This window comes from Pteronotus mesoamericanus, unplaced genomic scaffold (assembly GCF_021234165.1).
Source record: "Pteronotus mesoamericanus isolate MK-2021 breed Mesoamerican mustached bat unplaced genomic scaffold, CSHL_Meso_final contig_311, whole genome shotgun sequence".
NCBI lineage: Eukaryota > Metazoa > Chordata > Mammalia > Chiroptera > Mormoopidae > Pteronotus > Pteronotus mesoamericanus.
Window position 1 is genome coordinate 10566 of NW_026555132.1, and position 9705 is coordinate 20270.

Here is a 9705-nt window from a genome sequence, read left to right on the forward strand (position 1 = left end):
AGGATATTACTATCCTCTTCCAACCTATTTACAAATTATCCCCATCCTCAGAGCTCTGGAAGCATTACAAACCTTGTTGCATTAGATTCCTCTTCTCGAGGTAGTTCAAAGCCTTGAAACATGGCAAATTTATATATTTTTACACACTACCACTAGGTCAAGGGGTGGTAATTAACATGAAAGACTTACAACCCAAATCCTCACCCTCTGACTCACAGATCATATCATTCAAATTGTTTTTCCCTCAAATGATATAAACTAATCTAAAACTGGAAATACAACGAAATTAAAAGTTACACAAAAAGTTAAAAAATAAAAACAAGAAATAAACATAAAGGAATGTTAGTAGCATCATATTGTCTAACTTTTGCTAAAAACAAAAATATTTACTTGGTTTACCAAAGCTATGAGCATTTTATAAAGTAATACAAACGTAAGAGCTTATAAAAATAGGGGGAAATTTTTAGTGAGAGCATGCAACTAAAGTCATCTCATTCTCTGTCAGAGTTCTTCCAAAATGCCATGCCACCCAGAAGTGAAGACTGGCAAGAAGAATTGTGTTTCTGCCGACTCACATGCAGTCTCACTCTCATGCTGCCTTTCCTCAGGTTTGCTTCATGGGTGCAGGGATATTAGCAGATGCCTGCCCGAGGTAGGCCAAGGAGCCCTGAGGGATGTCAGCTGGCTTCTTGTGCTGCCCATTGATGTCCTCCAGCACCTGCTACCAATGTCACAGCTTTGTCAGCAGTTTCTGGACCAGACCATCTTTCTGCTGTAATTTGTTACCCTGCTCCAAGACATCCTCTTTGATAACTGACTCTGGTTTCTGAGCAGATAACTGCAATTTTTTGGTAGAAAAAAAAATTCTGTCTGCCTTGCAATATCCAGAAACTTCTGAATACACTAAGCAACACCAGTTCAAATTTCTTCCTGATCCATGCTATTAACATAGTCCTGACTCACCAGAGAAGCAAAGCAAGCCTCCAAAGATGACTCCAACTCATCTACCAAGGTAGTTGGAGATATTGGAGCACATAGCACAGCCTGAAGAAGCAAAGTCTGGCCTGGGAGTCCAAACGGTAGTGACAGAGGCCCAGGTCGCTGCCCAGAGAACATACCTCCTAGCAGAACTGCCATTTCTGAAGTGGCGAGTAGAAGCCCCTATCAGCTGATTTCTAAACAGAAATGCTACAGGCCAGAAGAAATATTCCAAGTAATGAAAAGCAAAGACCTGCAATCAAGACTGCTCTACCCAGCAAGGCTCTCATTTAAAATGGAGGGTGAGATAAGGAGTTTCCCAGACCAAAAGGAAAAAAAAAGGCTTAAAGAATACATCTACACCAAACCAGCACTGCAAGATATGCTAAAGGGACTGCTTTAAGAAAATGAAGAAGTACTAGCTGGTATGGCTCAGTGGATTGAGTGCTGGCCTGTAAACTAAAGGGTCGCCAGTTGAATTCCCAGTCAGGGCACATGCCTGGGTTGCAGGTCAGGTCCCCAGTTTGGGACACAGGAGAGGCAACCACACACTGCTATTTCTCTCCCTCTCATTCTCTCTTCCTTCCCTTCTCTTTAAAAATAAATAAATAAAATATTTTTTTTTTAAAAAGTAGATATAACATTCATAAACATATATGCACCCAAAATAGGAGCACCCAATTATATAAGGAAAATCTTAGAGGACTTCAAGACTATTAACAGCAACACACTCATCATAGGGGATTTTAACACCATATTGTCAACAATGGGTAGATCTTCCAAGCAAAGAATCAACAAGGATATTGTGGCACTGAACCACACTCTAAATCAAAAGGACTTAATTGATATATACAGAACATTTCACCCCAAAGAAGCAAAGTATATATTCTTTTCAAATGCACACAGAACATTTTCAAAGATAGGCCACATGGTAGGACACAAAACAAGTCTCAACAAACTCAAGAAAATTGAAATCATATCAAGCATCTTCTTGGATCACAATGGCTAGAAACTAGAAACCAACCTCAAGGAAAAATCCCAAAACATTCAAAAACATAGAGACTGAATACATGTAACTAAATAATGATGGGTTAACAATGAGGTCAAGGAAAGACTCAAAATGTTTCTGGAAAGAAATGAAAATGAACACACAACCTATGGTGTACAAAACCTACGGGACATAGTGAAGGCAGTTCTAAGGGAAAGTTCATGGCAATACAGGCCTAACTAAAAAAGATAGAAACATTTCAAATAAACAACCTAACCCTACATCTACAGGAACTAGAGGAACAACAACAAACAAAGCCCAGAGTGAGTAGAAGGAAGGAAATAATCAAGATCAGAGCAGAGTTAAATGACAGAGACTAAAAGAACAATTCAAAGGATCAAAATCCAGAAGCTAGTTCTCTGAAAAGACAAACAAAATCAACAAGTCTTTAACCACACTCATCAAGAAAAAAGGAGAGAGGACCCAAATAAAATCAGAAACAAGAGAAGAAATTACAACCAATACTACAGAAATACATGTTATCCCCCTAATTTTCTTGTGTGAAAAATGACTGCTTGTTTCTGAGTGATGAGCATTATTATTTCTTAGTAAGTATTTGGTCCTGAAGCAGCCATGGCATTGCTCCATTTGATTTTGCTGCTTCTCTGGATTTGGGACTGAAACCCAGCTGAGGCCTGCATGTCACCTCCAAGGACAGATGTTTAAGGATGTGCTTGTGCAAGGACTTGTGGTTTTTCTCTTTGCTGGGCACCTGGGGCTCTCTGTCCCAGTGACCGTCCACACCTGGCCTATTGTTCCTGCTCTGCTCATGACTGTCTAACTCCCTACCACAATATGTACTAGGTGTTTAAGAGTATAAAACTTATGACTTCAACCTAAAAAGTGTACAAGATTCACTAAAAACAAATTCCTTGTTATGTATGACTTCATATGCAGCAATAAAACAAGCAAACACACAACGTATTTAACATTTAAAAAAAGAAAGAAAGAAAACAAAGGATTGTAAGAAATTACTATAAATAACTATATGCCAAGAAATTTGACAACCTGGGTAAAATGGACAAATTTCTAGAAACAGATAATCTTCCAAAACTGAATCAGCAAGAACCAGAAAGCCTGCATAGACGGATAACAACTAGTGAAATTGAAGCAGTAATCAGAAAACTCCCATAACACAAGAGTCCTGAACCAGATGGCTTCACAGGAGAATTTTACCAAATATTTAGTAAAGAGCTAACTCCTATCCTCCTCAGACTAGTCCAAAATATTCAAGAAGAAGGAAGACTTCCAAACTCTTTCTAGGAGACCAGTATTATCCTAATCCCCAAAACAGACAAAGACACAACAAAGAAAGAAAACTATAGGCCAATATCACTGATGAACATAGATGCTAAAATCCTCAACAGAATATTGGCAATCTGGATCCAGCAATACATTTAAAAGATTACATACACCATGATCAAGTGGGATTCATCCCAGGGATGAAATGATGGTCAAATCAATAAATGTAATACACCACAGAAACAAAATGAAAGACAAAAAAAATCACATGATAATATCAATAGATGCTGAAAAAACATTCGATAAAGTGCAGCACCTGTTTACAATAAAAACACTCAGCAAAGTGGGAGTGAGGGGACATTCCTCAGCATACTAAAGCCCATATATGAGAAACCTACAGCCAACATCATACTCAAAGGCAAAAACTAAAAGCTTTTCCATGAAGATTAGGAACAAGACAAGAGTGTCCACTTTCACCACTTCTATTCAACATAGTATTGGAAATTCCAGCCACAGAGATCAGACAAGTAAAAGAAATAAAAGGCATCCAAGTTAGAAAGGAGGAAGTAAAACTGTCATTGTTTACAGATGACATGTTAGTGTACATAGAAAACCCTATAGGCTCCACCAAAAAAACTAATCGACCTAATAAGCGAATTTGGCAAAGTGGCAGGATAAAAAGTCAATATCCAGAAATTAAAGGCATTTTTGTACACAAACAAGAAAATATCAGAAACAGAAACAAGGGTGGGGAAAATCCCATTTACTATAGCAACAAGAAAAATAAAGTACCTAGGAATAAACTTAACCAAGGAGGTAAAAGACCTGTATTCAGAAAACTACAGAACGGTGAAGAAAGAAATTAAGATACAAACAAATGAAAGCTTATACCATGTTCATGGATTAGAAGAATTAATATCATTAAAATGTCCATACTACCAAAAGCAATCCATAGATTCATCACAATCCCTATTAAAATACCAATGACATAGTTCTCAGATATAGAAGAAATATTTCAAAAATTTATATGGAATTAAAAATGACCCCAAATAACCTCAACAATCTTGAAAAAGAAGAACAAAGTAGAAGGGACACAATACTTGATATCAAACTATATTATAAAGCCACAGTAATCAAAACAGTCTGGTACTGGCATAAGAACAGACAGGTAGATCAATGGAACAGAATAGGGAGCCCAGGAATAAACCCAGGTCTCTATGGTCAATTAATATTTGACAGAGGGCCAGAGCATAAAATGGAGTAAGAACAGCCTCTTCAATAAATGGTGTTTGGAGATCTGGACAGGTACATAGAAAAAAAATGAAACTAACTAACCAACTTACATCATACACCAGAATAAACTCAAGATGGATAAAAGACTTAAATATTAGCCATGACACCATAAAAGTCCAAGAGGAAAATATAGGCAGTAAAATTTCAGATATCCCACACAGTAATATTTTTGCTGATGTGTCTCCTAGGGCAGAGGAAATAGGGGAAGAATAACCAAAGGGGACTACATCAAATTAAAAATGTTCATGACTAAAGAAAACATCATCAAAATGAAAAGGGAAACAACCATATGGAAAAACGTATTTGTCAATGATTCCTCGGACAAGGGTTTGATCTCCAAAATATATAGAGATATCATATAATTAAACACCAGGAAGACAAACAATCCAATTAAAAAATGGACAAAGGACCCGAACAGACACTTCTCCAAGGAGGACATACATGTGAAAGGATACTCAACATCTGTAGCCATCAGAGAGATGCAAATTAAAATCACAATGAGATACAACTCTACACCAGTCAGAATGGCCATCATAAATAAATCAACAAAAAACAAGTGGTAGAGAAGATGTGGGTGGAGAAAAGGGAACCCTAGTACACTGTTGGTGGGAATGTAGACTGGTGCAGCCACTATGGAAAACAGTCTGGAATTTCCTCAAAAAAATAAAAAGGGAACTGCCTTTTGATCCAGTGGTTCCACTGCTGGGATTATACCCTAAGAATCTTGAAACACCAAAAGAACCTATGCACCCCTATATTCGTAGCAGCGCTATTTACAATCACCAAGTGTTGGAAATTGCATAAGTGCCCATGAGTAAATGAGTGGATCAAAAAACTGTGGTGCATTTATACAATGGACAACTACAGAGCAGAAAGAAAGAAAGAACTACCTTTCATTACAGCATGGATGGAACTGGAGAGCATTATGCTAAGTGAAATAAGCCAGTTGGTGAAAGACAAATACCATATGATCTCACCTATAAGTGGAACCTAATGAACAAAACAAGCAAACAAGCAAAATAGAACCAGAAACATGGAAATAAGGAACAGATTGACAGTGACCAGAACGGAGAGGGAGAACAGCGGAAAGAAGGGGAAGGGTCAAGTCAAGGAACATGTATAAAAGACTCATGGACATAGACAACAGGCTGGGGGTTGATTGAGGGAGCGAGGGGGGTGTGAGGGGCAGGGAAGAGCAAATGGGGGCGGAAATTGAGACAACCATAATAGAAAAAAACAAAATAATAAAATAAAATATTTTGGTCAAAAAATACATTTATTTATTGCATATACAAAAACACATTCACAGATGTTTTGCACCGGAACCACTTAAGCTCAGTAACTCTCAAAATATTTTTGCCATCCTAACACTCCTGAGGATTTCAGTAAACTGAGATCAATAACAGAAAGTCAATTTTTATGTCTCCAGTTTCCATAGGGGGATGGAAGGACGTACATCTCTCATTGGTTAAATTAGAACCTGGAAAAGAAGAGCAGAAAGCTCAAGGTGGTTCTGACAGAGCGCCAGGAGCACTGGCCTCTAGTTCAAGCACAGTCTGGGCTCATCCTTCTGCCTAAACTGAACTTTCTGCCTTGGCCCCTGCTTTTCTAAGCACAAGCCTAGCCTCAACCCTACACAGCCTTCAAGACCCAGCTGCAGTTCCCCCCTTCATCTAAGAGATGGCCCCTGTTTTGCACAGCTAAGATGACCTCTTCAATGTTCTGTCCTCATCCTCCCTTCCATATTTGACTTTCTGAGCATTTGTCTCCCTACCAAACTGTGAGCTCCTTGAGAGGAACACCATGTTTTATTCACTTCTGAAGCCAAACATCTAACAGTGGTTGGCACAGCGTAGACCCATAGTGAAATCTTACAAATCAAATGGATGGATGGGTGGATGGATGGGTGGATGGATGGATGGATGGATGGATGGATAAATGAGTGAATGGAGTGGTTAGATAAAACAGCCTTTCGAGCTCTGTGGGTTCAGATTCTGTAACATGTGAGTTGTTGCATGTCTTTGCAGGTTTTCCATTAACTCCTCATGTGTGAGGAGCATTGGAATCATATCCCCACCTCACTGCCATCCTGGGTGCTCACCAGGGAAGGCATTATTATTCTGCTGTTAGACACAAGAAAACAGACGCTAGAGAATAAAAGTGACATGCCTGAGGTTGCACATTAGGAGTTTGGACAAGGACGAGGTACTCAGACTGGAAGGTTAGGCTTTTTCCATTTCATCATAGTTTTTTAAAGATTTTTTTTTTTATTTTTCAGAGAGAGGGGAAGGGAGGGAGAATGAGGGAAAGAAATATCAATGTGAGAGAAACGTTGATCAGTAGCCTCTCACTCACACTCCATCTGTCCAGGGCCAAACCTGCAACCTAGGCACGTGCTCTGACTGGGAATGGAACCAGCAACCCTTCATTTTGTAGGATGATGCTCAACCAACTGAGCCAATTAGTTTGCATATCCTTTGTGCCTTGGGGACCTGTTAGAGCTAAGTTGAGGACATCACCACGAATGCCCTACTCCTGCCTCTTCTGAGTCTTTTGGGAGGATCCTACTTCCCCTGACTGGTAAATCCAATATGAATCGTTATTGCTGAGATGCTCAACATCTGGCCTCTCATGCCCACATTTCCCCTTTCCATTCCAGAAGCCATGCTGACCCAGAGGACTTGGGAGCTTCCTTCAGAAGCTTAGAGCAGGATTGACTGGCAATCACTGTTTGGCATTCATCCTCTTAAAGATGCTATTCTACCATCTATTTTTTTAATAGTTTTTTTCCTCCTTTCCCTCCCCTCTCTTCTCCTCCTCCTCCTCTTCGTCTGTCTTCCTTTTGCAATCTATTCCTTGAGACATTTTAAAGCTCCTCACAGATATGGGCAATTAAATTTATTTACTAAATCATCTTTTGCTTTATTACAATAAAAATTAATGAATATTTTTCTTTCTGAAAAAGTTTGCTAAAGTCTCTGGCTAGAATACAAGCAACCTGTATTCTAGTCATTTTTCCGTAGTCAATGGTTTTGTGACTTCAGGGAAGTCACATAATCTTTCACTTCTCTTGTTGATCAATTATGTATTCACACAAGTGCTAGTGAACAACCAGCAGGCAGGGGCAATATCTTCTTCAAATTTGCAACCTCAACACTTCAGTGCAGTTTCCAGCAAATAATGGTTGGATTCTGTGGAGCACTGAGGACCAGATGGAGTATGGGAAGCATTTAACTGCAGAAATGGGACACCAAGTAGCCTTGCTCATCTGTCGGTTGCTTGATGTTTGAGGAAGAAAACAGCATGGTCAAAGGAGGTGAAAGGTATGGTGTGTGTGTGTGTCTTGTTTGCACACTTGAGTGCACAGGTGGCATTTGTTCTGAATGGAGAACAGAGTTGTCGATAGCAGGAGAGGAGACAAAGCCATGAGTGACAAAAACCCAGAGCAGGGAATGGGTCATTTAATATCAGGATCTGACATGATCAGAGGACATAGACTCAAAATCCCCTAATCAAATACCCAGTAGATTCTTTGTGAAATACCCATGATCTTAGCACCACTGTGGCAACAGCTGAGAACCGAGAGTTCTTCTAACTCATTGGGTGACCTAAGGAGATTTACATTAATTTAGGATGACTTTTAAATTTCTAAGAGGGCAGAGGGTAATAAAGGTTGTTAACTGGGCCCTGGCTGGTATGGCTCAGTGGATTGAGTGCCAGCCTGTGAGTCAAAGGGTCACCGGTTTGATTCCCAGTCAGGGCACAGGCCTGGGTTGTAGGCCAGGTCCTCAGAATGGGGTGCATGAGAGGCAACCACACATTGATGTTTCCCTCTCTTTCTCCCTCCCTTCCTCTCTCTCTAGAAATAAATAAAAAAAATATTTTTGTTTAAAAAAAGATTGTTAGCTGGGTCTTGGAGGATGAAAAATGCACAATGTTTGTTGACTATATCATACCATTTTCTGGAGATATAGAGGCATACCAGGATTTGCTTGTATGGGAATTCCTTCATATCAACATTGCCAAGGGAAAGTCTACAAAATGCTGAGAAACCAAAATATTAGTACAAAGGATTGTTGGGCTGAGGACAAAGAATATCCAAAAGATAGGAATTTTGTCCAAGAGAAAGACATGAAATATAAATATGTATATATATATATACATATACATATATATATATATATATATATAATGGAATAAAGTAACCACACAGAATTAGTATAATTGCAACCAAGACATTATGGAGAAGGCAAACCCGCTCAATAATTTAAAAGCACAAGAGATACAACAAGTGAACCCTAAAAGTGCACTCAACTGAGGAGATTGGCAAGTATACTAGGAAGATAGGAAAATATTCTTACCAATGGGGAGAGGAGAGTGGGGTGTACTTTAAAAGAATAAGAATGCTTCATCATTCTCTTCCAGGGGAATAATTTCAACATTAAATTTATTTTCAAGATAATACAAATAATTAAATTTATGTAAGAAAATATTTAATGTGAAAGGCCCAGACTCTTAGGCATCTTTGAAATGCTTACAGATTCCTAAACTGCCCCAGGAACAATTTTCTTGATTAAGCAGCCATCTGTTCACTAACTCTCAAATGCCTTTCCTATTACAATGGCCAATGTGAGCCCCTTGAGATGCACACCTGTGTTCTTCTTCAGGGGTTTGGGGAGCACTTCAACAACTCAGCTAACTGCTTCTCAAGTACTTCTGTTTTGATCATTTTTCCTCATGGGACAGGGAATATATAACAACAAAAACCAAAACCAGAGAATTCCCTTGAGTTTTACAAATTATAAGTAAAAGACCCACAAATGCTTTCTTCGAGCATCAAGGTAATATTTTCATAAAACCTCAGGTTTCATTCCTTTTCCTTTGACTTCAGAAGCAGGTTCTTTCCCAGTGTGATCTTGTGATGTTTCCTGGGTGTTTATTTGTCGAGGAGCACCTGCTTCCGCGTGTGGAGCGCTGCTGGTTGTCTCACCCTATCCTTCTTGACTGGGTCTCACCAGGATTTTACTCTGAGTCGATCATCTACTTTAAGGTCAACATTTGACACTGTTGCATCTGAGGACCCTTGGCAGAATGATGCAACAATAGATATTGTTCTGCAGCATCATCACAAAGGGCATGCACCC

The 9705-nt window shown here is 39.2% G+C and overlaps 1 pseudogene; it reads right to left on the minus strand.

Annotated features, from left to right (window-relative positions):
• Positions 1–604: 604 nt before the first annotated feature.
• LOC129072118 (mediator of RNA polymerase II transcription subunit 28-like) lies at positions 605–1137 on the minus strand (annotated as a pseudogene).
• Between the last annotated feature and the right edge of the window lie 8568 nt (positions 1138–9705).